Below are 27,130 nucleotides of genomic sequence, written 5' to 3'. Positions count from 1 at the left end.
AAGGAGGTGGACAGTCATCATATAGTCTGCTTCTGCTATAGAAGCTTCTCTGAGCTTTTGAAGGTCCTGTGTTTTTACGCACTGAGGAAGCATATAGTGGATGTTGAAACCTCTTTTGATTTCAGGCTTCTCATTGAAGGCAAATCTGTGGGTCCTGCTGAAATCTGTGGGATGTTCTTCCAAAGGCTGATTTGTTGACTTTTATGGGCATTTAGTGGAACAGATTTTTCTGATAACTATTACGGCTTCCAAACCCTCTTTGTATCTTTTTCTGGTCTCTCTGCATTTTGCAGTAGATTACTTCTACTCTGATGTGTTTTCTCTGTAACTGGGAGAACAGAGGAAGCTGTGTGAAGAATTTCAGCACATCAGTACTACCCTCTGTGTAGGGAAAGACAAATTAAATAGGCAAAATGACAGGGGAGGATGCTGCAGAGGATGAATTAATTTGTGGTCAATCAGTTACTGACCACAGTTACTCAGATTTAGGAACATAATTGTCCCTCCAGATCTACTACAGGGTGCTTTTCTTTCCTCCCCCCCCTCAGTGGACTGTGCTTTCTCTTCTTATGACTACATACCTTATTGACACTGTGTACTAGAGGTTAGTCTTACATTAGGAATCAATTCAATTTTTTTTTTTCCCTGAGCAATGTGCTGTAATTTAGCTTATCATCATAATGAAGCAAAAAATCTGGAGTTTTATTACTTCTATTTCCCTTTTAATATATTGCTATTTCTATTTTTATTTTTTTCCTCTTTTTTTTTTTTTTTTATTCCACTAAACTCCAAGGGGATGAAGGTGCATGAGAGATAACTTTAAGAGCTTTATCAAACTTCTGTGTAATAATAATGAGATTTGCAATGGGCTTCTAAAGGACACAGATCAGAACCACTTACCATAATGACACTACCAAGTAATGAAGATTCAAGTGGTTCTTATTAGATATGAAGTTCTTTCAGAGAATCCACATGTGCCTAATATCCCATTGCTAGAGGAGAGGTAGGCATTGATGCTGTGAAATGTTTATTTCTCTTTTTTGTTTCAAATCCAGGCAAATCTGTTTGGATTTGTGGGACTCCACATGTGCATGCTGCGACTCTCCCTCCTCTTAAAGCTTTAAATAAAGGTTCTAGTAAATTTCCATTAAAATAAATAGTAACCATATTTAATGACCAGTTTGTTTGAGTGTTAACAGCCTGTAAGCTAACAAACTCGCCATTAACTGGTGATAACTTCTCTTGACTTGTTTAAATAATCCCTTAACATCAGTCCTGTTTGTATTAAGATACCCATATAAAATTTCTGTCCGATTATTCTTTTTAATATTGGTTTTGAGAATATTATATCTTTTTGATCTGTTATCTTTGATTGTTCCACTTTCCACTACTAGAATTTTCTCCTTATTCATTAAGATAGCAGTTTTATTTTCTTCTGTATTTTTTTCCAGATTTATCTTAAAATATCTGCTTGTTCAATGAATTAGGTGACAAACCCCTAGGGACAAATTCAACTATGGAACATAAAACTAACAAATCAATGGAACTGTGGGCTACATCCTGATTATGTGCAGAATTCAAATGAGCTTGGGGAACCCATTTTGTGCTTTTAGAGGAAGCAGAAATCATGTCCCCAGTGTTGCAAAGATACCAATGCCTTTCTGCAAGTCCAACAGAATGATTTATGCATAGACTTGCATCACATTTGCAGATCTAGAATGTGCTGGAGGCCTAATTTGGCTGTAGCATTTGTTTTATGCCACAAACTGTCTTGGCTTCATCCTGTGGAAGAAGGATGAGAGTTAGTTCAGTTCAAATAAAATATTAAATTCTGGTCAACACTTAGATTAAAGTTAAAAGCCACTTCATGTGATATATTGTGGGGAAGGAGGAAAGAATATTTCAAAAGAATTTTCTGTGTTCATTTTCTCTGAATGATTGCAGACTAAACTGTTAAGGAGTGGTGGGCAGCAGTTCAGGAAATTGTCTGTGTGTCTCCTTACCTCAGAGCAGGGCTGCCAAAACCTCTGTGACATCTGGCATGTCTACCTGACCTCTTCTTGAAAGATCTCCAGGAGCAGCTGCCCTGCAGCTTCTGGGGTTTTCTGCCCTTGCACTTTGTTATAATCATTGCTGTCAATACCAGCCTGGAATTTTCTTCCTGCAGTATAAGGTCGTTTCCTGCCTCCAAAGATACAATCAAAAATTATTCCTTCTTCTTTACAGTAACCTGCCATGGAATTAAAATCTTTTCCCATCTCCATTGAGTTTAAAGCAGTTTAGACTAAATAATCCCAAAATATGTGCCCATCTCTCCAGCTGAATGACAACTTCCTTTAGATTCAGGGTTCAGGCCCAGTATGCAGCTAAGATCTAGCTATAGGTATAAGATCTCTATGGATATAGAAAGATTGTTTCAGGTATCTTAAAATATATATTCCTGTGTACTTAATCCCAATATAAAGTATTCCTTTTTTTCCTGGGAGCATTAGCATGTCCTCTAGTGCCTCTCTGAAGATGTACTATCCAACAGCTGGCCACCCCTCTTTATTTTTGCAGGTAGTTATTCCTACTTAACTTACTCCTGTCCTATTGAATTTCCTTTTTTTTTTTTTTTTTTTTTTTTTTTGTCTTGTCAGTATATCATGTCAAGTTACTATAAGGGGACCTATAGTCATGAAATTCCCATTGCAGCTTGGCAGATACAAAAAATCTGGGTTATTCAAGTATGCATGCATATGTGTGTGCTTCCTATAACAATCTTTTAAGCAGTTCAGTGTCATTCATTGCAGATTTTACATCTTAGTTACTGTCTTTCTCAATAGCTAATAAAACAGACTGTAAAGCTTCACATTCTGTAGGCCAAAATAGAGGATACTTCTGTTGCTCTGTTTTATTAAGAAATAGGATTTGCAATTGAGCAGTCCTGTCTGCATCCAAGTCCCTCACAAATAACTTTTGAACATATTACTGCACTAACTTGACACAGGGGCAAAGCCTTAGTGGGACTGAGGCTTCCAGGATTTTGGTGAGAGCTTGAGTGGATGGAGGGAAGGGAAACCCTCTTGGCCAAGGTAAATGCAGCAGCCACATGGCATGCACTGTGTTCTCCCTGCCTGGCAGGCAGCCTGCCTCCAAGGAGCCATGGATGTTATGTCATCCACAGGAGACAAAGCAGCAGTGATGCTGAAGGGGCCATTTGTTTTGTCAGAGGTTGATTTTGCAAAACAAAAATCAAAGCCAGGGTTGTTTCTAACACTGGTTTTTTTTCAAGCATTGAACAGATGTTTCAAGGCATTGGTGAGAGAGTTTTGTGCCATCTTTACAAAGCAGATGTAGGCACTCATGTATCCACTCTAATAGACAGCTAGAAACATCTACTCAAAAATGACCACCTCTGAACTGTGGTGGTTTTTTTTTTTTTCAATAGTAAAAACTTCAGTTCTCTCAGGTGTTTATACTTTATCAGACCACAAAGAATAAAGTGATCAACTCTTGTGTGACATATCTGGTCAATTCTAAAACACAAGCCAATGTTAATATGAGCGTGTTTGAGGAACATTATCTATGTATGCTTGAAAACATTCTCATCCAGCAGTTGAAATAGATGTTATTAAAGTCTCTACATCTGAGGATGTTATCTGATTTTTCTATTTGTGTTCTGTTACTTGCAATTGGAAGTGCATTGGAAAATTTTAAGCACTTCAATGATTTAGTGCTATGATTTAGTATTGTCGGTTAAGCTATGTACCATCTAAAGGTCTTCTTCAGCAGTAGGCTTCCACTGTAAATAAACTTGTCCAGTCTGATGGAGATGTCTAGTGGAATTAAACACACTTTAAACAAAGGGCTGCATATGCTTCTTTACCAAGAGGCAACAGGTTTGCAAATCCTCAGCTTCATCTCTAGATGGAGATGATGCATTTCAGCCATTGGATAACTGCAAGGGGCAGGCCCTTTGACTGCCCTAAAAAATTTCTTGTAAACATTTGCAAGGTCACCAATGACTCTCTGAAATAGAGAGGATGGAGTTTTGGCTTGGGACAATTTAAAGGACATTCTGGAATGAGTCATCTCCTCTAAGGGTTCCACCAATAAGACACAAAGTCTAATAGATGAAAGTGGAAAAACCAATGGCTTATTAAGAACAAGAATGCCCACAGGCAGGGGAAAAGAAAAAATAAATAACTGCTGGATATTGAACTAGACCTCACCACCCTACTGAGACAAAAGACAGACCTGAAATACCCGTTCTGATAGGGGCCTGTAGGGACGGCTTTGGGCTTTGCAAGATGAGGTGACAAGGTGGTGTCAGATCCATCTGGGAAAGCAGGAGCCTCATGAAGCAGTTCCAGCAGCAGATGAAAAACTTCCCCATGGCAAGGCACAGCTTTTCTGAGCTGAGGGAAAAAACCCCAAAAACCCACAAAAGAAAGCCAAAAAGGAAAGAAAAAAGTCCTTGCCTGAGCAAAGGGCAAGCAGCCACTGACACAAATACTGTGCTGCAAAAAGCTGTGAAAAAATCTGAGTATGGTGCTTTTTAAAATGTCTGTGCAAAGCAACCCCACCCACAAGGTCCCTGGCTGCAGGACCTTAAGATCCAAAACCAATTTTTAGGGCACTGCTGAATATGAGATACAATATTATGAGTCACCCCAAGACGGGTGACTTTCTATAAAGGAACAATTTTCCAAACTGCTGCCTGTTCCAGGACAGTTAGAAATGTGAGTTCCTGGGATAGATCAAAGGTCTGATTCCCATTTCTCTGAAAGACCTTGCATATAAAGATGTCATGTGTGATGTCATGTGCACTCAACCAGGTCAACTGGAGTTTTCAATTCAATTAAGCTTTTAATCACCCTGTATCCCACAACAATGTAGAATGAGATGGCTTTGAAAAATCATCTGTGTTAAAAATGCTGAGAAAAACTTGAGTTTTTTTTCACATTGCTCCTGTGAAAACGGAAGATGTGTCAGAACGATGTCATTTTATTGATGTCTGTCTTCTCATTTGGTTTGGGCAGTTTGAGATTTAAAAGATGTTGCAAGGATATATAGTTTGAAGCAGAAAGACCTCCCACTTCAGCAATCTATTAGATGATATTGCATTAAAAACATAAGCAATCTCACTGGAATAGGCTTGTGTCTAGGTGCCTTGCTGAATTGAGACCCTGGGACCAGTTTTTGAAACATACATAGGCACCAAAGCAAATCAGGTACAGAGTAGACAAACATGGAAGTCTAGGTCATGGTATTCCACTGCTTTCTCTGCTGTCTTGCTCCAAGCAGAAAGTTACAGGTATTGCTCAAATATTCAGGGACAAGATGGCTCTATCCCTGCGCTGGAACAGGAGGTGCAGTCTCTAGTTAAAACCACTAGAGACTCATCCTCTGTTTTGTTTAGCGTGGTTTTGTTTTCCTTGGTTGACAGCTCATTAGTGAATGATTTCTTCATAACAAACTAGGATGAAATTGACTTCTCTCATTTTCCTCAGCCAGCAGGGATGAGAAAAGCGAATTCGTAGCCCTTGTGCAACTTAGATGATGAAGAAAATGGCAAAGAAGTTGCTTGTGGTGTAACTGGCTGGTAGTAATGGGATAACCATAAGTGACAACTTTCTGCAGAGGTTCTCTATAAGCGCTGACTTGCATTGAGCAGATGTTCTGGCTATTCTGGTCACTCTTCACTTTTATCTGCAAGGTGCATCAATCACTGTAATTTATAATGGGACAGGGAGCCAACAACTAAAGGAGAAAAATCAACCCAATGCTAGGAACAATCTTTCTTGATGAATTCTCTCCCTTAAATTGAAACAATTTGCTGGGTAACCCAGCTGGGGTTCATATGCTTTTGATTACTGTGGGCTATTTAGCTTTACAAAATGACATGCTGCTTAATGGTCTTTTAATGGTTATAGGTTTCTTTCTTTTTTTTTTAAATGAGCTTCACCAGTTTGTTACTAATGCCCTGTAGAAATCTGGCAAAATGCCATATTTTTTGTTTCAAATGTTCTGATTTTTGTGTGGCATAAGTGGAACCTATGCAGCCGGTGGGGATGTCTGTGCTACTAATCATACTGTAATGCCATTAAAGAAAAGGGGGAAAAAAAAAGAATTAATTGAGTATTTTGCAGTCCCAATAATTGTATATGCAAAGATGGTATCATTAACACTTTGCAGCTGAAGTCTTACAAGAAGTCCAGTCTATTGTTCAAGCTCTGAAAAATGGAGCTTCTTAAAGCTCATGTGTTCCACTTGGCTTCTGCCAGGTTAAAATGTTGAGTAAAGGTTACACCACTGTCAAGGCACAGATAAGATTATGTCCTTTTTGATAAGGAACTTTCCTAACATTTTGCTAAATATAATGGCCTATGTTTTCAGCAATGACTATACCTCAGCTTTCAAACAGTCCTCAACACTTTGTGTGTTTTTAAGTTAAAAGAGATTCCTGTTCTTCAGTCATTACTTGAAGCATGAGCTGATAGTAACAGTAGGTCTTGATGGGAAGGCTGGGCGTTGCTTTTGATTTATATAATCTTACAGTGAAAGAAGATTTAATTGTTAAAATGGCTGTTACTATTTTAGTTTGGCGGTAACACAAATCTCTTCGTGTTATGTATTTCCTAACAGAGCTGATAATTCTTGATGAATACATAGTTCTACATAAACTTTCTGTTGAGTCAGAACTGTCAAAATATTTTGGGCATAAGGCCACTTTTCAGGCACCAGTTTTAAGTGGGCTTAGGTGGAGGCTTTGTACTGTGTTTGTCAATGGCATGGGGATAGGCCAAGCATGCTCCAAGCTTTGCCAAATTCTCTGTTGAGTCCCAGAAGTGCCTGATGTTCAAGAGGAGCCTTGTTGGTGCAGCTCACTGTGCCATGAAGCACCATGGTAGTTTCTGAAAGCTAGTCAGCTGTGCTGTAATGTTACCTTGATGAAGGCATCAAGAATCATCCAAAGCTTTGACTCCTCCTCCCAGCTCTAAGGGGTTGTTTTGCTCTTTTGCTTCCAGTTAAGTAGCTGGGCCATCCCTTGTCACCATAAATTGACAATGCTCGTGCAGTATTGTTGCAATTGACAATGCTCATGCAGTATTGTTGCAATTATACAAATTTACACTGAGTGATTATCTGGGCTCTGGTTTCTTTCTGTGAATATTGAGCTGAAGTAGAAACAATGGGAAGAGTAGTGCTGTTTCAGGTCAGAAAAAATCTACAGAATTTATGCTTAAAGAAAAAAAAATTACTGTGTTGTCCTGAATGTGGCTGTTTATGTTTTGCCGAGAGTAAGAAACTGCATTTTTCTTAATTAAGAAGTGAATACTCTTATTCAGGAAATGGATGAGGATTTGGTAAACTGACATCCCAGGACAAATAGAAAGGAAGAGTAGCAAACATTCAGGATGTTCTTTGGAAATGAGTAAAAGTTGTAAAAGGATGGGCTTTGAGACTTCTATTTTGAGCACAGATAATATTGAAAGGTCAGATTCATGACTTTTATGGCAGACAAAACTCAGCTGACCTCAACCGTGCTCCTGTTTGAGCCTGTTTTTCTTCTGGGCCTTACACTGCACTCAGGTCATGTGTGAAGAGACTGAGCTTGCTTGTACAGCTGGAGCCTAGGCAGGATTTTCCAACCATGATTAACAAGAACAGCATCATGGTCTTCTTTTGGGTCTGTCCGCAGGGCTCTGGTTTAGGATGGTTTTGGATGACTTAAGCATGGCTTAAATATTCATAGTTAGTTTCTTTGTTTGTAAATTCAAGCAATGTATGAAATTTTCAGCAAGGTGTGCTCAACTCCTGGTTAGTGGGAGCAATGGGCAGGAAAGAGCTGAAATAACCTACATCAAGAAAAACTGCCCAGTGCAATATACATCTGCAGCTTTGACTATCAACACTTACTTAAGGCAACAATGCAACTGTGAGTTACATTGAGTATTATCAAGGCAACATGCAGAGGGTCCTGTGTGATTGGCCTGGGCTGGTAAATTTGCATTGCCTGGCTGTAAGTGAGCACTAAGAGAACTTCCAGACTGATTTCAGCTCCTGAGGAATAAACCTACAGCATCTCTACTCTCATGGCCCCTCCCTGGAGACTTCATCTGTGGACAGCCAAGAGCAGACTGTACTTTTGTTTATTCTTTATGAAGTTACAGTTTATTTTCAGATGACATTGCAAAGAACAAAGACAAAAATGTCATCAGAAAGTTGATAAAATACCAGTTGAGTCTGCTAGTTTATTGAACGTAGTTGATGCAAATATTTTGTTCCCTATTTCCTTTTGCTCTGAGGCGTCAGAACTCCCTAGTCAAACAAAGACAAATACTAACATTCTTAGGAATATCATAAACTCAGATAAAAAATCTACAAATTCTTATCTGAATTCTCAAATTGCATTAGTTTGTGTCCCTTTTATAATCATTCAGATGATTACTCCTACCAGGAAATTAATTTGGCCAAATAGTTCCAGAATGAGTAAATCTAAAGGAATATCAAAAGTTGTTCACAGGGAGAAAATTTCAGATTTTTAATCTCAGCATTTGCATCCAGTCAAAAGTGGTCAGACTTCCAATGTCAAACACTTACAGAGATGTACTGCTAATCAGCTGCAGTCAGAGATATTGATGGAAACTGTTTGAATTACCAGGATATAAATAATCATATTCCTGGTGTTTGAATAACCAGGATATAAATAATTGCAATGTTAAGTGATGCCTCAATGTGAAATCCATCTGTGGACAGATAAAGGAGGTGTAATTCATAGAGTGAAATTGTTAACTACAATTCTTAATTGTTAATTAAGGATGGATAGCAGCTCTAAGATTATAGGTCTAGAAGCCTGATCTTTTTAAATTTAGCAGCAGTGCATTAAACCTTTTCTACCAACAGTATCTGTGACACTGAATGCCCCATCGCTTTCAAAGGGATAAAACTTAATGTTACTTCAGTGACCCCAGGACGGAAGCATGTGCAAATGGGTGTTCTTTTTCCTCCTTCTTTCCCCTTCTAGAATATTCTTCAAGGTTTTACATAATTTACATAGAACTAATTTGTTCCACATTTTAATAATTTCTTGTGTAAGGAGAAAGATCATGGGGCTCTCCTGTTGTACTGTGAATGTATCTGCAAATATTATCTCCATTGTATACACTGCCTGTGCTGGATCTGACCTGTTCAGGCTGGGATTTCTCAAAAGTACTAATTTCTTAGTTGAAGGAGTCTATCAACTTGACAGTATTTGTTCAATTTTTTTAATAGCTTTGATAACCACCATAATATGCTGAGACAATCCTAGCATAGGAGGAGTCAGTCAGGTGTCTTGGATCCTTGTACAAATATGTATTTCTCAAGCAGATAGGGAAATCTTGTAATTAAACTTGCCTGCATTTTATTTACTAATGAACACTTTCCTTTAGCTGACCTGGTGTTCACCAGAAGTAGTAGGAATTCTCCTGTTAAATAGCAGCAAATTTTGGGTTCAACTCTTATTTAAAGTATCTCAGCTCTCCTGAGCAATCTACCCAATCTTAGTGTCATGGCATTTCTGAATAATCATTCCCATGTCATTCATAGCTATGCATCTTCAGTTAATTAGCCCCACCACCTTCATGGCAGGGTCTAAATATGTTCTTCTCCCTTTATTGGCTTCCTTGACAGGGCAGCTTTGGGTAGGAGACCCCCTTCATGAGCCACTTTGGCCTCTTGCATGAGAGGATGTAGCAGTGGCCAGAGACACAGCATTATTTAAAATCTTGCACAGAATATGGAATTTTCAAAATTTGTTATCTTTCTCTCCTTTTGAAATGGCTGTAATATTCTTAGAAGTTGACATATTTATCACATTTAGCAAAAGAATCTCCCATTAGTCACAGATCAGCATAATTTTATGGGCTGTGAACAGGAACGCTTTGTGAGAGCCTGCTAGTGTTTTGCCATGTCTCAGCTCCTATTTGAACAAGAACTGCTTAGTTTTCACACTGTAGGTGTCTTGGCTGCTCCTCAGATGTGGATCCAAGCTCCTGAATGGTGGCTTGGATGGTACTGGCTGGTAGTGTGGCCTCAGACAGGCACCTACCCAGGGTACCTGTGCTTTATCTGGGAGGTGTTTTATGGACTGGCTTCAGCTGGTGATCCTGCTGATGCCTGTGGTAGAATTAGGTGACAAACCTGCCAGAAGTCTGGCCAAGAGAACTGATGTTTTGTATTAGGCATACTTTTAGAAGATTTGCTGAAAAAAATGGAACACAAAGCTTTCAGTGAAAACAGTGACTTTTTGAAGATCGTTTTTACTTGCTGGGATTTTTTTCCTTGTCCCTTTAAAGCCTTGCATACATCCTTATCTGTCTGGAAAATAAATAATTTGTCACTAAATTGTTGCAGTGACTAATACTCTGTGACTAAACATTATGAGACCTTCAGCTCAGGAAAGTGCTCTAAAAGCCCTAAACTGGGGATCCTCTTTAACAGACAAAAAAGAGGGGCAGCAAAGATCCTTCCTACTTGTCTGACCATAAGCAGTGTGGGTACCAGTCTGATGATTTCCAATGCTTTCTTAAATACTCTCCATATGGGAAAGGTGCAGGGAAGTAAAGCTGTACTTTGTCACCAATGCTCTAGAATGTCAGCCTTATGCTGACAGAAGGCTTCCTATTCCTATTGAGTCCTTTATCAAATATAAAAGGAGATTAATTTCAAGTGGCTTTGAGTTTTGCAGTTAGCACTGCGGTGTCTAAGCTGGTATCATTCTCCCATAGGAACTAAACTGTAGAGTATGATTAATTGTATTTTTCAGTAATCAAAATGCAAACTTGATTCTAGAAATTATTGTTGTGTTGTTTATTTTTGACCAAATAAAAACATAACTGTTATGTCTTCCTGCAAATTGTATTTATAGAAAATGGATGAACACAAGCCTGAAGCCAGAGCTAGGAGGGCATCCACCAAAGCAGCATTCTTTCTTGTGCCCACTTGGGATTTTAGCTCATGACATCACCAGGTTGGGATATATGTGGGGCAGGCACACACATCCTGTTTCCAGTTTGGACACGAGAAGCTCATCTTGTATCTTCCCTGCAGTGGTTCCATTCTCATTCAGTTAAAACTGAGCTCTCAGAGTTCTCAAATCAGAATCACTTGATACTAAATTCTGCCACAGGCACATGATGGGGAGAAAAGGTGTATTAGGCAGTAAATCAATACAGCTGGGCTCTGAACTGGGAAATGCAATGTTTTCTCTGGGGTTGAAATGAAAATTGACTCTCTTGGATGCTGATGAGCTGAACCTTCAAAGCGTCAAATCTCTGAGCTGTGTTTGTATCATTAGCAGCATTATTCCTTTGACTTTGAAAGAGAGATTTATTTCAATGGTTCACTCCAACAGTATTTTCTAAATCTTGCCTCACTAGGCAGCTCTATAAAGACAGGACACCAGCAATGTTGCTCCTTGCTTGTTGCAACTCCCATGCAGGCCAGCAAAGGATAAACAAAAGTCTTTTGTATAATATTAATAAGCTTTTGGCAGTTTTCAGCATGGCCTGTTGTCATCAGAGTAAATCATGTGTATCAAAAGCCCTTATATGTGAAAGTTTGTTTTCATATCTGGCCAGCTTTTCTATTCAAACCCTTTTATCATCTTGTAATAAAAATATTTGTTTATTTTTTCAATAGCACTTCAGTCATAATGCAGGAACTGCTTCCATGAATAGAACAGCACTTTTCTAAGGAGCTTTCTTTCAAATAATTTCAACTGGCCCCTTCTAGCTGCCAGCGGACTTTGAATCCTGTTTACATTAAAACAATAGTAGCAGCTTTATAAATAAACAGGAGCACACATGCCTGAAAGCCATCTTGTAATTGAAAAGTTAAAGTTTTCTCCTACTCAAACTCTTTTATCTAATTCAGTTTGCGTTTGAACTAAATTTAAAGTTCTCTCTGTTTATGCTTAATGCACAGATCATATTCGATTGATGTGTTCTACAGTGAAAGTTTTTAATTTAAACAGGTTCTGCTATGTCACAATTTCAGTACCAACGGATATTTGCTAAAACAAACACTTTTCCTTGTTTCAAGATACAGGGTTAACATCCTGCCTGTACCTGTGAGTAAATAAAACCCTGAGACCTAACAACCTTTTATGTGCTCTTGAGCTACTGCTACTTTTCTATTTGCTTTCTAGCTTTTCCTGCGCCTGTCTGCAAATGCGAGAGGATGGAATTAAGGAGATGATGGAGAGATTAAATGAGTTGAGTTGCCTAAGAAATACTTGTTAGGCGTCTTTTAAATCTCTCCTGTCTCAGGTTCAATGTTGCTTCTGGGCACTGTAGGAAAAATTGTTTTACTTAATTTTGAATCCATTTACATTTATGATTTCAGGCAGCTTCCTTGTAATTTCATGCTCAAAAAGAATGCAAAAGCACCTAAGTGACTCTTAGAGTTGAAAAAGGCCTGGTAAAACAGAAATCAAAGCTTCAATCAAAGCTGAATCAAAAATTCAGCTAGCCCAAAGTCCGCTCAAACTCTGAATGGATACGGATATAACTGGACAGGTAAGAAGCTGCATCTTTGCCCACAAGATGGGCCCATAGATGTGATAAATGCCTTGTCCCAACTTAGGCACCCAGGTCTTAGGACCAGTCCCACACTGTCATGTGTCTGTGGCATGGTATCAGCAGAGATTTGTGCAGACAGAGAAATCTGCTTGTTGGATCAGTTGTCAATTTTTTGGCCAGGGGCTTACCAGCATCTTTGTCTCTGGGTGAAATGCTGTGTTTTCCATTTCTGGAAAAATTTGTCCATAATTTGTAGGAAATTTCTGTAGTCAAAGGAAATGTAATCCTTTAAGTTGCAATTCTTATTATCAAGCTCTGACCCCAGAAACTTGATAAAATACTTTTTGCCTTGGCTATTTATATTTTTTCCCCCGCAAGTGAAACAATGGCATCTCTAGCTGACCTGACCTCCTTCCTGGCATATCCAAAGCAGCAGAGGGCTAGGAAAATGGCTCAGTAGTTGGTTCAAACACTCCATGCTTCTCTTGTTAAGAGAGGGCTTTGGAAGCATTTCCACAGCTCTAATTTGATCTCTGGGAAACTGAAAGGTTAATTGCACAATGTACAGGGGCAAAATAGATTTCCAAGAACATCTGGCACTATATTATTGAGTCTGAAATGAGATTAAAGTCATTCTTCTGGGACATGAGCCCTTGCCAACCACGATGGGGAAGGTGTACAAACTTTATGAGTTTAATGAAGACAGGGTGTGTATATTTATACACATATAAATGCACACATGCGTGTTGGCTTTTTAAAAATTTTTTTCTTTTGCTTATGGCCTGTGGTATCTGTGCTTGGTTTTACAGGATTTTCTCCTCACTAAATTTCCATGAGTGTCAATTAGGGGACATTTTGCTGCCTGCAAAAAATTTGTGTTGGAAGATATGTGGTCTTTTCCTCTTCTTCTTAAAAATGAAAAATCGTCAGGCATCTTTCCTCTCTTATCTGCCATCATCCCTCTGTGCTACCTAGCAATAACCTGATACTGCAGAAAGCAAGCATGGGGAACAAATATCAGGGGACATGGTAATATCTTTTCAAAGCCATCTGTGTTAAAGGTCAAGGCAAATATTTACCATCTCTTAAACACCAAGTTTATCCTGAAGGTATCTGGGTGTGTAATTAGGGACAGAAGAAACACTTGCTTGAAAAATATGAGCTGTGCTTGTGTCCAAGACAGGTAGGGAAAAGACATGTCAGAGGATGCATGTGTGGGAGTGAATGGTGAGGAAGTGACTCATTTCTTCTCAGGGCATTTTTCTTTGCCAAGGTCAACTGTGATCTATGCTCTTTTCCCCAGCTTTTCTAAGGATGAAGGAGGAATCTACCAGTGGAAGAAATGGTAATGAATAATGATGGCAAGATCAGCTCTTGTACTGGAGAAGTCCTAGTGGAGAGACCCTCTCTGAGCCATCCGTTTGCCTGAGTGGATGGCTCAGTATTACTGGCTTATCTGCCTGATATGTGACACTCTGCTATCTTTAATATGTCACAAGCTCTGACAGATTTGGCAGGTCTTTAGCTTGAAGATCAGTCGTGTGGCTGGATGGCTGAGTAGACTGTAGAGGGCAGTCTGAGACTGCCAGTGATGGGCTGCTGCAGCTGCTGGCGGTGTGCAGGGTCCAATATCTGCTATCTGGGGGGATAGAGTTCTGGTAGGGGGGGAGTGCAATAAATAAATGGGGAAGCTGGTCTCCTGGATTTACAGTAAACATCTATTTGGCGTCACCTAAAATAAATGCTTTACAGGACTTATTTTTCTTTAACCCCTCTTTTTCCCCATCTTGCTCTGTTTGAAAAGAGCTAATGCTGCTACTGGCTGAGCAGCTGTTTTTACCCTGCAGTCACTCTTTGAGCAAAAGAAGCAAGTTGTGCAAATCCTCCTTCTGACAGCTGAAATTACTTTTAGTCTGCTCATAATGGGTTTGACTTCACCACACTGTGAATGAACATGACAGTGAGCAGGACGGTGTTGTCCATACACCATTTTACTACTCACCAGTGCTGTGAATTAGACAAGAGAAGTCCTAGCACCTGAGTCAGGGTGCTGCCAAAGCAAGCAGGAATGATGGATGTGGTCCCAGTGTGCAGAGCAGAGTGCAAAGCAGAGCAGTGCTAGACCTGCACAAGCATTCTTTCTCTTATTGGGAGGGGCTAAAAAGCAAATTTGTAGCTGAGCAAAACTTCTCAGCCTTTTTTTTCCCCCCTTGCTTTTGACCATCTGTGAAGTATGAGAGTTGGGGCCTCATGCTGTGTCCAAAGTGGTGATGTTCAGTCATAGTGGTTGATTTTATGTGTTTCAAGGTAAGGGCATGTGTCATTCATGGTTCTGTAAAAGGTGGCCACAGGACTGTCTAAGAGTGGGGTCCTCAGGATGGGAATAGCTTGGCACAGTTGGTCCTCTCTTGGTGGGCACATCTGAGATGTCTCATACTGTTGGTGAAAAAGGAGCAGGCTCTCCTATAACTCCAGTGTCAAGCCAGTCTCACTTCTCTGCATGAAATACTTTTTAAGAGTGTCATCTGAATTGATAAGCTGGGGGAAATGATCAGTCCTGTCAGATTCTGAAATTCCTGGCAGTAGAGTTTTTAGCTGCTTTCTGCATTAATCAGAAGACCAAAAAGGTACTAGCAAACACACTGCTACCCAGTTTTCTTCTCAGGATGTGATTTTACCCATTTGATTTCTGTAATTGCACTCTAGGTAGTAAGGAGCAGTCATGCAGCGCCTGCTTCTGTAAGGACCTTCATGCATAGGCATATTATACATGTTAGTATTCTCCTGGATTTCACTGAAACAGTTTGTACTTGTAAAAGTTGAGTCTGCAGAACGTGGTCCAGAACTTAATCTGATTTAAAACATCCTCCCTTTCTAATAAGTCTCTGCAAGGCAGAGGTTTTCATGCGGCTGCCCTGATTTTTAAACTGCCCCTTTGCTTACAGTATGCTTGGTATTTCTTGCCTGTCATCTGGAGGGCTTAGTTGTTGCCATTATTAATTCAGCTTCACAGAGTTCCCTTGGAGGAGATGAGTAGCTTAGATGTGTAAACTGAGGCAGAACAAAGTCAAGAAGTTGTTTTCCCTTAGGTCTTGTGACAAATCTCTGGCAGAGCTGGGAATGCAAGTCAGCTTTCCTCATCCCCAACTCTCTTCTGTAACCATGGGCAAGCTGGAGCAAATTAAACCCAGGCAAAAGGGGTACAACTCCTTTAGCAGGCAGGGAGGATTGTGCCCATCACAAAAGCTCTGTGTTTGGCCCATTGCCTGCATGCTCCTAGAATAACAGACATATGGAACACGTTGCCAAGTTAGGTCCTTAAGTCAAGCTTTTATAAATGAATTCAGGAGAAAAGGAGACATACTTTATTTCTACAGAAAGGGGAGGATTGATGGAGGTGGGGTCCAGCTAACCCGCCAGGGGGGTTTTATTAGTCCAAGTGGCCTTTTCCTTCTCTGTAATACATCCAGTTTATAACTAGGAATTCACTTTGCAAAAAGATAACAAAATACAAGCCTTGCTTCCAAGTATGTGTTAACGCTTTCATTTCAGGTGATCAAATTCTGAAAGGGGCCTAAGCTGTTGCCCAGCTAGTAGATCAGCTAAGCAAGAGTCTGTGGTACTGTCTGTGATAGAAGAGGGAGGAGAGCTCAATTTTTAGGCTGTAGAGCACATATTCCACGCGGACCTCTTTTGCAACAGAGTAGGAGTCCAAGAATCCACTTAAGGCAAAAGAATGCTGCCATGTTAAACCCTTGGCTGTAAGCCTCAGTCAATTGCCAGCATCAACAATCACTTTTCCCATGAAAAAGAACACTTTCTGCTCTGGCAATGTGAACATTGCCTGCTTTTAAATCAAGGCAGACTGTGCTGATACAGGATGTGGCTTTCCAGTGTCAGCCTATACTGCATTAAAGTATCTGTAAACCCGTACGTCCTTTCTGTTTACTTCTGAGCTCTCATGAGATCCTGCCTGTTTTCTTTACCTTGTTTTCCTTTTTTCCTTCCTTTGGGTGTAGGCTTCTGAAGTATATGCATTTAACCTTGAGTGTTGCTCAGATGTGGCCTATCTCCTTCTGCTTGATGTCATCTTGCTAAATACAAGCATTGGTGGAAAGAAGAATTTTAAACCAGACTCTCAATTCAGAAGGCTTTGCAACCCACCATCAGAACTGTGTATTCCATGTGCTTTTGTAAAGGGACATTGAATGAGAGAGAGAAACATGATGGCTTTCAATAGAAATGGGGTAGATTTATTGGTTGTTTATTTAAATCTAAAAGAATAGGAAAGAATCTAATTTGTGCGCATTACTACCTTTTAGAGTCCTCAGAAACATAAAATGCTTAACTGTGTTCTTTATGTCCATGTTTCTCAGTAGAACAACTGAACACCTACACGCTTAGTCAATCCCTAGAAGATCATTAGAGCAAGTCACAGTGTTGTGCCCTTTTCTCCTCACTGTTTTTCGACATTTTCTGTTGTGCTTAGTAGGTACAGGTTCACTGTTCTCACAAAAAAATATCGGTTTTCTCACATAAAAAAGAGTTTTACTACCTTTCTTTGCTGTCCTTTCTGTCAGAAATGAAAACTAAACATGAAACCCACAATTAAGTTATCATTCAGGATCTACATGTAGTTTGCCTATATGACCGTGGTGTGCATGGAACTTCCACAGTTCTTGAATGGAGGATTCTCAAATTAACATCTCACAACATCTCATCGTGTTGGCTGAGGTGTATTTACATCTCTTCTTTGGAGAACAAACAACGCATTAACCCTAAGAGGGTTTGGAATAGACAAAATGTGTTTTCCAGGCACATTATTCATGACCAAGAAAGCAATAAACTGTTTTCTTAATAGCTTCTTCATCCTCTTTCCTGCCTTTGTTTACAGAAGAAGATTCTGCATGGTGAAGACAAGTTGATGATAAGAATCAAACTGAGTTGTTGGCAGAGACATCTAAAGCATCATTGAACTATTTAATCATTAATTTAGCAACTGAAAGGTATTTTTTGAATACAGTGAACTGCAGTGGTTTTCATTCAACCGAGTCAAGTTTTCCCCATAGCAATCTCCATATGCTAACAAGATAAATCTCACCCCTATCCCAGGTGGATAATCATTGCTCCATTGACTGTGTAGCTGGGTACATGTGCACAGGTCTACTGTTTTTCTAGAAATAAGGAGCAAGTCAGAAACAAGTAATTATTTTAAGTTTCTGGAGTTTGTGCTTCTCCTTCATAACTGCTACAACTGAAGCAGTCTTTATTTAGGATTTAAAAATAAAATCCACTTGAGAAGGGGCAAAGATCATCTTTGTCATTCTTCTCAATAAATTTGTTTTTATCTAGTAAATTTTTTCATTTAATAATCCCTTCCTATTTCTTAGCTGGTCCTGGCAATTCCAAGTGTGTTCCTTGTTAACAAACACTTACCTAATGATTTAAGGACATAAATCCTGAGCTGGATGCAAAATATTTCTACTCTGATGAGTAGCTTTTTTTGACCTGTGTTAGAATTTGTCTGGCTCATGCAGTACTTACTCTGCACCCTGACTGGATGGTCAGAACTAGTTTAGACAGAAAGAATAAACTCAGCCTGTTGGTAGTACAAGGACTGGCCCTAGTGAAGAAAACATTGCAGCTTACTGTATTTATCTAGTTTTAAACAGTCCTTTGAATGATCACTTCTCAGTTGCTGCTGAACAGAGGTTGCGTATTTCAATTACCCTGCATCTGTGAATAAAAATACCCTTAGCAATGCATTTTTGTGCTGTTGTTTGGGGAGGTTATCACATGTATCAAGTATGCTTGGTCACTTTCTTCTCTGGCCACAGAAAGGTTTGTTTTGGCAATGTTGTGAAGATCCTTGGTTAGTATTGGCTTTGGTGCTGATTAAGGTTGAGATTCCTTCTGTTGTCTTCTTCAGTATTTTATTCTTAATTAATGTTTTGAGTGAGTTCTGAAACCAAAAAGTAAGTTCAGGACTAAAGCTGAATACAATCTCTATTACTGCAAAAGGCTATGTTGTTTGGTAGCTGGATTTTCTGTATTCTGAGCATACACAGGCTAATACCAGGACTTGGAGAAATCATTATCCCCAGAATGTCCCAGTGACACCATCCATAATTTAAGAATCTGTCTTTAAGAACTTCATGTGACTGATTCCTATTCTATTGGTATTTACGTATATTTTGGCCCTTTATATCAGTGGTGACAGAAACAAGGTCTCAATGTGTAAATGACATACAATCCTACTGCTAAAGCTTTTCTCTATTGCTGAATTCTTGCATGCAGTGATCAGTCCTCTGTACACATAACAATTGTCTAACCTAACCCCAAACTCTAGGTACAGATTTTTAAATAACAAGCATTAGAAATATTTCACACTAATTAAAAGGAAAAATAGCATATGGAATAGGAGCATGTGTGAGAAAGGTATCCTACTTAGGCTGAAGATTAGGCTTAGAAGGCACAGTCTGACTGACAGTCTCTGCACCTCCTCAGCTAGTGATTGGATAATGCCACTGAGAACACTTTAAATTAACAGAAGTGCATGTAGTTGCTTTTGACCTCCTTATGAAGGGCTTTTAGAGCAACACAGAGCTGAAAACCCACTTCCTGCAGCTGCAGTGGAGACATGAAGAAAGCAGCTGCAAGGGTGTGTTTTCACATTTCATACTCATGGGTCTTGAAAGCAGGAATGCTGGAAGGGAGTTGGTGTAGGATCACCTACCTACAGGACACAGACCAAGCCTGCAATCCTTGCCTGGGCAGAAGTCCCATTGATGGATTTCAGGTTTTCTGTGAAGCTGCAGCCTTTGTTTTCAAAGGGGAGGCTGGCTTTTGAGCATAAGTAGAGAGCAATACTTGCCAGCTGTGAGCTCGGCCATGACCCTTTGTGTGTGCACTTGCTGCAGTCTTCATGGTGGGAGTGAGATATTTCAGTTGATGGAGGACTGAGCAAACAGTTTACTCTGGGCTGTTTTCACAGGATTCATGCTTTCCCCACGGCTTGTCTCAGTGTTAGTGGAGTGGCTGAAGTAGGTGAAGCCATGTGGTTTCTGATCCACAACCAGTTTGTCATACTCCGTGTCCCTTCAGGAAAGGCAATTTAAAATGTGCCAGCCTCTGAGTACAGCTTGGTCCTGACTCGAAGATCCAAGACTAACTTTCATAGGACACACACCTCTTTCTGTCCTTCATTTAAAGGCCTAGTGGGCAATTTCAGTTAAATATGGCAGAAAGAAGTCTTGAAGTTACATTATTCCAATGTGCCTTGTGAAAGATAAGCGGCGAGGCAGAGGAGAGAGACCTGGTATGTGTCTCCACTGGGGAAAAAGCAGTGATTTCAGCTCACTCTGTGTGAAATCCCAGAGGCTCCACATGAGAGAACCTTTAATAATACCCCAAACTGAAAGGAACTTTTATCAGAGCATATGTATTTCAAAACACAATGGAACCTGACCGTCATAAACAAATCCAGAGAAAATCAGATTTCACACATTCTGTTGCTCACAGATATTTATTTATTTATTTATTTATTTATTTATTTATTTATTATTATTATTTGGAGAATAAGGTAGCTGATGATAATAGCAGCACAAGTCTAAAACTGAAATCTATGAGAAACTGTGGAATTAAATATTTAGAACTATATTGCATCTAAGCTTCCTGGAATTGACTGATTTATAAAATTACAGAATATCCTGAGCTGTAAGGGACCCGCAAGGATCATCAAAGGCAGAAGGAAGGCTAAGGAGAATTCTGAAAAACTTCAGTGCTCCATGTTGAGCACTCTGAAGTTCACCTAACTGCTGCTCAGCTTCAGCTGGATTGAATAGATAGGATGGTGGACTTCCCATGCCAGGTTCTGTTAATGCTGGGGAGCTTTCCTTCATATCACTCCCTTTCGCTAAGGTGTGCTCCAGCTCACCTAATTAATTTTTATCTGAATCTGATCCAAACAATCTGAATTTCTGCTTTCACAACTGCTCAAAAAAGTCAGACTTTCCAATGAAATTTCCTTTTCCTTATGCATTTGCCTGGACCAGTAACACCTTAGAACAGCCTTTTTAAAGTGTGTCTGTATTTCTTCTTCTTGGGAATTAGTGAGTGAGTTTATTCAGATAATGAGTTGTCGCGGTTTAACACAGCTTGGTTTTTAGTTAGAGAAAATCCACCAGTTACAGAAGTGATTCTCTATGAGGACTGCTAACAGCTCCCTCCAGGTCCAACAGAACCAATCAGCTGGCTAGTTTTGAATATTGATACGCTGTTAAACCACTGTAGAAAGCTGGACACGCCTCTGTGAAACGCCACATGTAAAAACAAACAAACGCAGGGAAGCGCACTCCTACTCCCAGCCTTGGAACAGGTACCTGGGCGCTGGCCAGGCTGGACCCCGCTCTGCTGCGCGGCCTGGCGGGGCCGGGCCGGGCCAGCCGCAGCTCGGCTGAGATTCTGCTGCCGCCAAGTTCCAACCACGGCCGGCGGGCCAGGCCGGCTCCGCTCGGCTTTGAGTGGAGCCGAGCCGGGCTCCGCTCTGGCTGTGAGCTGCCGAGCCATGCTGCTGGTGCTGCGGGAAATCAAAGGGCTCTGCCGGCCGCGCCGAGAGCAGCCCGGTGGCTGGAGCTGAGCACAGCCGTGAGGCCAGGATGGCTGCTGCCATTGTGGCCAGGCCCCTGAGGTCCTGCCAAAGCCCTTCATAGCCCAGCGCAGCCCCGAAAAGTCCTCCACCATAAAGAGCTCCTGCCGCCGCCTGGCAGAGATCGCATAACCATCCGCAGGCCTCGGCAGGGTATTAACTCTTTCAGTGCACAGATGAAACTTGCCGGCATCAGTCCTCTCTGGAGTGAGAGAAATAGGAAAGGGTGAGCACACGTGAAGGAAAATTACATGGAACCTTTAAGGTCAGTGAAGAAGGAGGCAAACGCTAGATGGGAGGAGGATGAGGAGATGCCTTAGTCTTGGACTGAAATTCTTTTGTAAAGCTATGGTGATGGACTGTGATATACTAAAATATCGCCTGTAATTCCTAAAAAGCATAGGGGGAAAGAGCATTCGAACCATAAATATGAGCAAAGACACTGGTGCTAAAGTCAAGAGATGTTGAAACAGCCGTGATCCCATGAAAAGTGAAATAAACAGGGCCAGGAGACTTCTCCTTTTTAATGCCTTTATTAAAAGTGATCAGCTCAGGATCGGGCGGCTCGACAGGTCTGCAGCATCCGTCGTCTCTCCCAGGGCGACTCAGAGGAGGAGGATATGCATAGCTCTGTCCACAAGGGGCAGGGCTGCGGGAATCCAGTCCTCGTGGGAGCCTTTAGAGCGTGGCATTCCCCGCCAGGTGTTTCTACGTCTGCCGGCTGTCTTAGCAGGCCCTCATCCCTGGGGGCTACTCCCATGGTCAGGGCGAGAGGCTCCGAAGGTGTTCCGCATCTCTGCAGGCTCAGCACTCGGCTCCTCACGTCCAGACATCAGTCTCTCACCTCTTATTTAGCTCGTTGTTTTAGGGGTTTCTCCGTACAGCGGGGGACCCATGCTGCATTGTGGTCTTGGAGTCACTTTGCATAGCCCCCCTCACCTTCTCAGGTCTCTTCACCCTTCTGGGAAAAGTACACCTTAGCCTCGGGCAAGGCTCTGCTAATACAAAAGGAGCGATTAGCCTCAACGACTCGTGATTACAATAACAAAACACGAAGAACTAAAGGCAGCTACAGTGGTCTGGCTGCCTTTTTGTAACTTTTTCTCACAAAAAAAAAAAAATTACCCGAATTTTGTTCATAACAAAAAGTTTGAACAGAGGGAGAGAAAAGTGATGAATACCCTTTGCTCCCATGGAGGAGGAAGCTCTGTTTCCAGAGATGAAGATGATTTCAGAGATAGGTGAAGAGAACCTTTGCTTTTGAACAGCTCATCCTTATAAGTGTACCTCATTAGCTAAAGATTTGAATCCTCAAAACCAGTTGTGGTGAAAGCTGTAAGTCCAGGGAAGGGACTTCCACATAGCAACAGATTTTCCTTTCCTTGGCGGCTGATTTGCTGTGACATTAATGCCATGAGAGAACTGTTTCTTACGGAGAGGTCTCCGTGGCATGGCAAGAGAGTCTCCTCTCCCTAAGAGAACTGAAGAAAGATTATTTTAGAGGTTGTATACTGACTGAAAGTCCCATGTTTTGTCTTTTACATTATCAGTGGGAAAGAAAAGAAGAAGTGGGGGGAGGAGCAGTGTTGTGCAGGTCTGTTCCGATTTCTTATTATTTCTCTTTTAGTTGTGTTAATAAAGTTTTCTTTATACCCTTTAAAGCTTTGTTATAAATGATAGAATCGATAGCCAAATTTCTAAAAATTTAACAATGATTTATTGGGTCAATTACAAAAAAATAGAATTTCGAGCAACCACCACAATCAAAACAGCGTCAGTCCCGGGTACAGGTGCTGGGTGAGACCAGAGGTTCGACCAACAGAGTGACAGTGTCCCCTCAAAGGTTCACCCCAAGTGTTTCCAGCGTCCAGCTTATATACAGTTTATTCTGCCTGTGGCACAGATAACCACATCTTTCTATTAACTTCTTCGAATGCAAATCCATTTCTATACATATGTTGAAATAGACAGGTCCCAGTTTGTAGATGGGAGTCTGAGCACACAGGTGAAGTTTGCTTTCACATGTAATAAGTTGGTATCAGTTCCTGAGTGCCCAGATGCAATCAGGGCGAGTCCAAGTCTCCTGAAATTCTTGGGACACTGCAATTAATGATGGCCAGGAAGGCCCTGATATTATCTCCCAGGTACAGGAGACAATTAAATAATCCCTGATGGTCCAGGAAGGTCCCATTCAGACGTTAAACAGGCCTGATGCTATCTCGACACTGCCAGGAATTAGTTACAATTTTGAATAGAACTCTGTTCCTGGCTGGGGAGGTTAAAATATATTTTCTACAATATTTTATACCCACACATATCTATTTATACAGCATGAATTAACTCCATTACATACCACAGCTTTGAGCCTGCTTGCTCTCCTCCTAACCCTTATCTCACAGCAGAAAATGAATAATTCTGTTGAGTGCACTGGTGATTGACCAGCACTAGACCCACCACATTAATTGGTGAGTTGAACCCAGATTGTTGAACCCAAACCACTGCACTTAATTGGTGTTTCCACCCAGTTTTTGAACTGAAACCACCACATGAGTAAAAAAAAAGTTATTTTTAAATCTACATTAAGTTCTTTCCAAATCCAAATCTAGACTTGAATTTTGAAATTTGAAAAATCATTTAAGTCTTATTCTCACTCTCATGGGGAAACTTGGAAGGACTTGGAGGCTAAAAGGACAATCTTCAAGATATTCCTGTGCTCGATAAAGACCCAAATTTTGCTTAGAGAAGATAAAAATTCTAGCTAATGTATGGGGATTACAGATTGGGGGATATTAGACTAGTGTTTTAGAAAAGCCACAAACAATTGGCTTGTTATTGCACACAAATCTCTGAAGATTTTGTAAACAACTGGCTGCAACTATCAGGTTTTGCAGAAAAGAAAATAAACCCCATTTCATCCGCATCAAGAAATGCAGTACTGAGAATGATAACTGAAGTTCTCAAATGGATAGGAAACCATGCAATGACCCATAGCGCCCCCCATAATGAATCACATAACAGGAAATAAAATAGTATCAGAAACTCTCTTGAAAGAGTTGGACCTTTGCTTTTATGCCTTATAGGTTTGTCTAGAGGGTTATTAGATATCATCTGTAATAATGAATTATTGCTGAATTTGGATCAGGGAGTGCCATTTTACCAGTTTTTTTTCTTTTTCTCCTTAGTACCCTCAATTATGAACAAGTTCATTAAAACTCTATTTCATTGTTAGCTTTTGACTCTCAAGCTGCTCTTTTATAATTGAGCTTTAAAATTTCACTGCTGTTTTTTTGCTTGGGTTTTGCTGATTTTCGGGGAGAGGGGAGGGGAATTTGGGAGGGAGGGTGACTCTTATTGCCAGGTTTGGATTTGCTCTCTTTCCCTTACATTGTGGGTCATTCACAACATGTAACCAATGTGTCTGCTGTGAGTTGGATGCCCTGCCTTGGCGCTGTTCATCCCAGAAACCTTTTGGCCAAGATTGGGAAAAATCTTCAGTTTGTTGCAGAAAGCATGTGATGGCTGCAGAGAGATGGCAGCTGATTCCATATCAGAACTCCCTACCACTGCAGACACCAGAGGGGAGGAAAGTGGGATGCTATAGAAGAAACAAACGTTTGCAATTGGATTCATACTGTTAGGATTAATGATAGAAGGTAGAGGAAAACTAGAGTAACATTCCTAAGCCAGCACATTAGACTGATTAATTGCATTAAGGCACTGAAAAAGAACAACAGCTGCAGTCCATGAAAAGCCAAATTTATCTAAATTTCTCCAGCTGATCAGTGAAATCATCACCAAGACTTCTAGCTTATAATTGCTTTTACATAGAAAACCAGAGCAAGCAGGGAAGAAAAAAAAAAAGTTCCTGATTATAGAGATGTCTGTGTTTATTTTGCCAAATTTTTATAGCTAGTAAACCTTCATGTAACAGAATTCCATATTGCTGCTAGCAGTGGGGATTTTCAGTGGAACTTGTTTGGGAATATACATCCCCAGAAGGTGTAGTAAGGACCCTCTTTAAGCAATAACTTTTGTAGTTTGGAAGTTCATATCTAGATGACTTTTCAGGTTTGTGTTTTGAAAACAAGGTCTGCCAGAGTACCAAGGCTTCTCATGGGGGAAAGTAGGTTACAATATGGACATGAGTCAAGATACTCACAACAGACTGTCTGAAGATTTTCCCAATTTTTCTGCTTTGTTTAGCAGCATTTAGGAGTGTCCATCATCCATCATCCATTCATCTCCCAGGATCAGGTCACGGGTGGGATTGTTATCTCCATGCAATGGCTGGGTGACTGAGATGGGGGATGGTTAAGTTACTTTTCTGAAGCATGTTTTGGTCAACTGTAGTAGTACAGCGATTTGAACCACCTATACCAAGATTGCTTTTTTTCTCCTTTCAAAACTAATCCTCTCTCTGACCAAATATGATCTAATGTTAAATCAGTCTTTTGCTGTTGATGTCCATGAAGTGCTTTTCCACTATATTTTACCACACAAACATTTGCTGCTGTTCTACAGAAAAAAGGAGAGGGGGTAGTGGGACACTAACACTAAAGAAATGCACAAATTCTAAAGATGGGGTATATTAGTTTATGTTAATAGAGACAGAGTTTTCTTATTCGATATTGTATCCTCTGGATGTTATTTCAGTATATATCAACATATTTTCAGTATATTTCATATAAGTCTTGCTGCTTGGACAGCAGGCAGCTGTAGGACAGCTACACAAAGCCTCTGTGTTAGATAGGTGGGCAGCATGTGGGCTAGATGAACCTGATGAGAGAGAAAGGACGACTTGCTCCTGGTCTTCCCAAAGGAGAGAATGGAAGAAGAGAGCGTGAAAAGGAAAAGTTAGTGATGTATGAGCCAAGGATGAACTCAAAGTAAAAGAAGGAAGTCCAGAATGGAAGTTGTTTTGGAAGGCTCAAGAGGAATGACATTGGGGTGTCAAAGAGTAAACTGGGAGCCAATGTGAGATGGTTGGATTTGCCTTCTGCAGGTCCCAGAGCCCCATGTTGCATCCTGTTTACCACCTACTCCCTTGGGATTCCAGCCCTGTTCTGAAGTCCTTTGCAGGATACAAGTGTCCTGCAAAGCCAGCTGTGTGTCTGATACTAGAAAGGAGCAGAAAAGGTTGCAGGCTCATTTCAGCTCCAGAAGTTAAGATGTGGCTAAATTTTGTAAGGGAACCCGCTGAAGAAGAGCTTTTCCTGTCTGAGCAAGAGGGAACTGGGGTGGCTATGTCATGCTGGGCTGTGTAGCTCTCATTTACCTGCTGACAGCTGTCTGTTCTACTTAGTCCCTGTATGTTGTATTCTTGTTGTATTCATATTTCTCAGGTCCCATACTGTACCAAGCTGTTCTTCTCTGCAGCACAGTTCTCCACATGCCTTCTCAGGAGCTCCTCCTGGGCTCTCGACCCACCCCTATTTATTCCAGTTACCTTCACAAGTCACAGCTGATGCCCAGCTAAGGACTTTGCAGCTGTAGCTCATTTGGAGTAACTAGGACCCACACATAGATCTTACAATACATAGATCTTAACAAGGACTCTCTCCATAACAATACATATAATCAGGCCCCCCCACCTGTATAAGATCAGAGCCAGGGAAATGATTAAAACATGTGAACACCCTTGGGTGTCTGGGTCTCTGGTCAGCAGGTGTGTGTGATGTGGCATGAATGTATTTCATATATCCTCCAGTCATTTTCATGATTTGACTTTGTTCCCACAGATTTATGAGAATAATTTTATCCTCAATAAGGATATATTTTTTCTCATCTTTTTATGGCATTAAGTATGTTTTATTTATGGATGTATGTGTGTGCATTTGTGAATTTTTCTGTGGTTGACTTATAACATTAACCTTTCTTGAAGTTTCCCAACCTTGTGTTTGATTGCAAGTACTTTAAATAAATGGGCTATAAG

Source organism: Melozone crissalis, unplaced genomic scaffold, assembly GCF_028551555.1.
Source record: "Melozone crissalis strain CALT ecotype California unplaced genomic scaffold, PUWL_Pcris_2 ptg000081l_1, whole genome shotgun sequence".
NCBI lineage: Eukaryota > Metazoa > Chordata > Aves > Passeriformes > Passerellidae > Melozone > Melozone crissalis.
Note: the sequence above shows the minus strand (reverse complement) of the source record.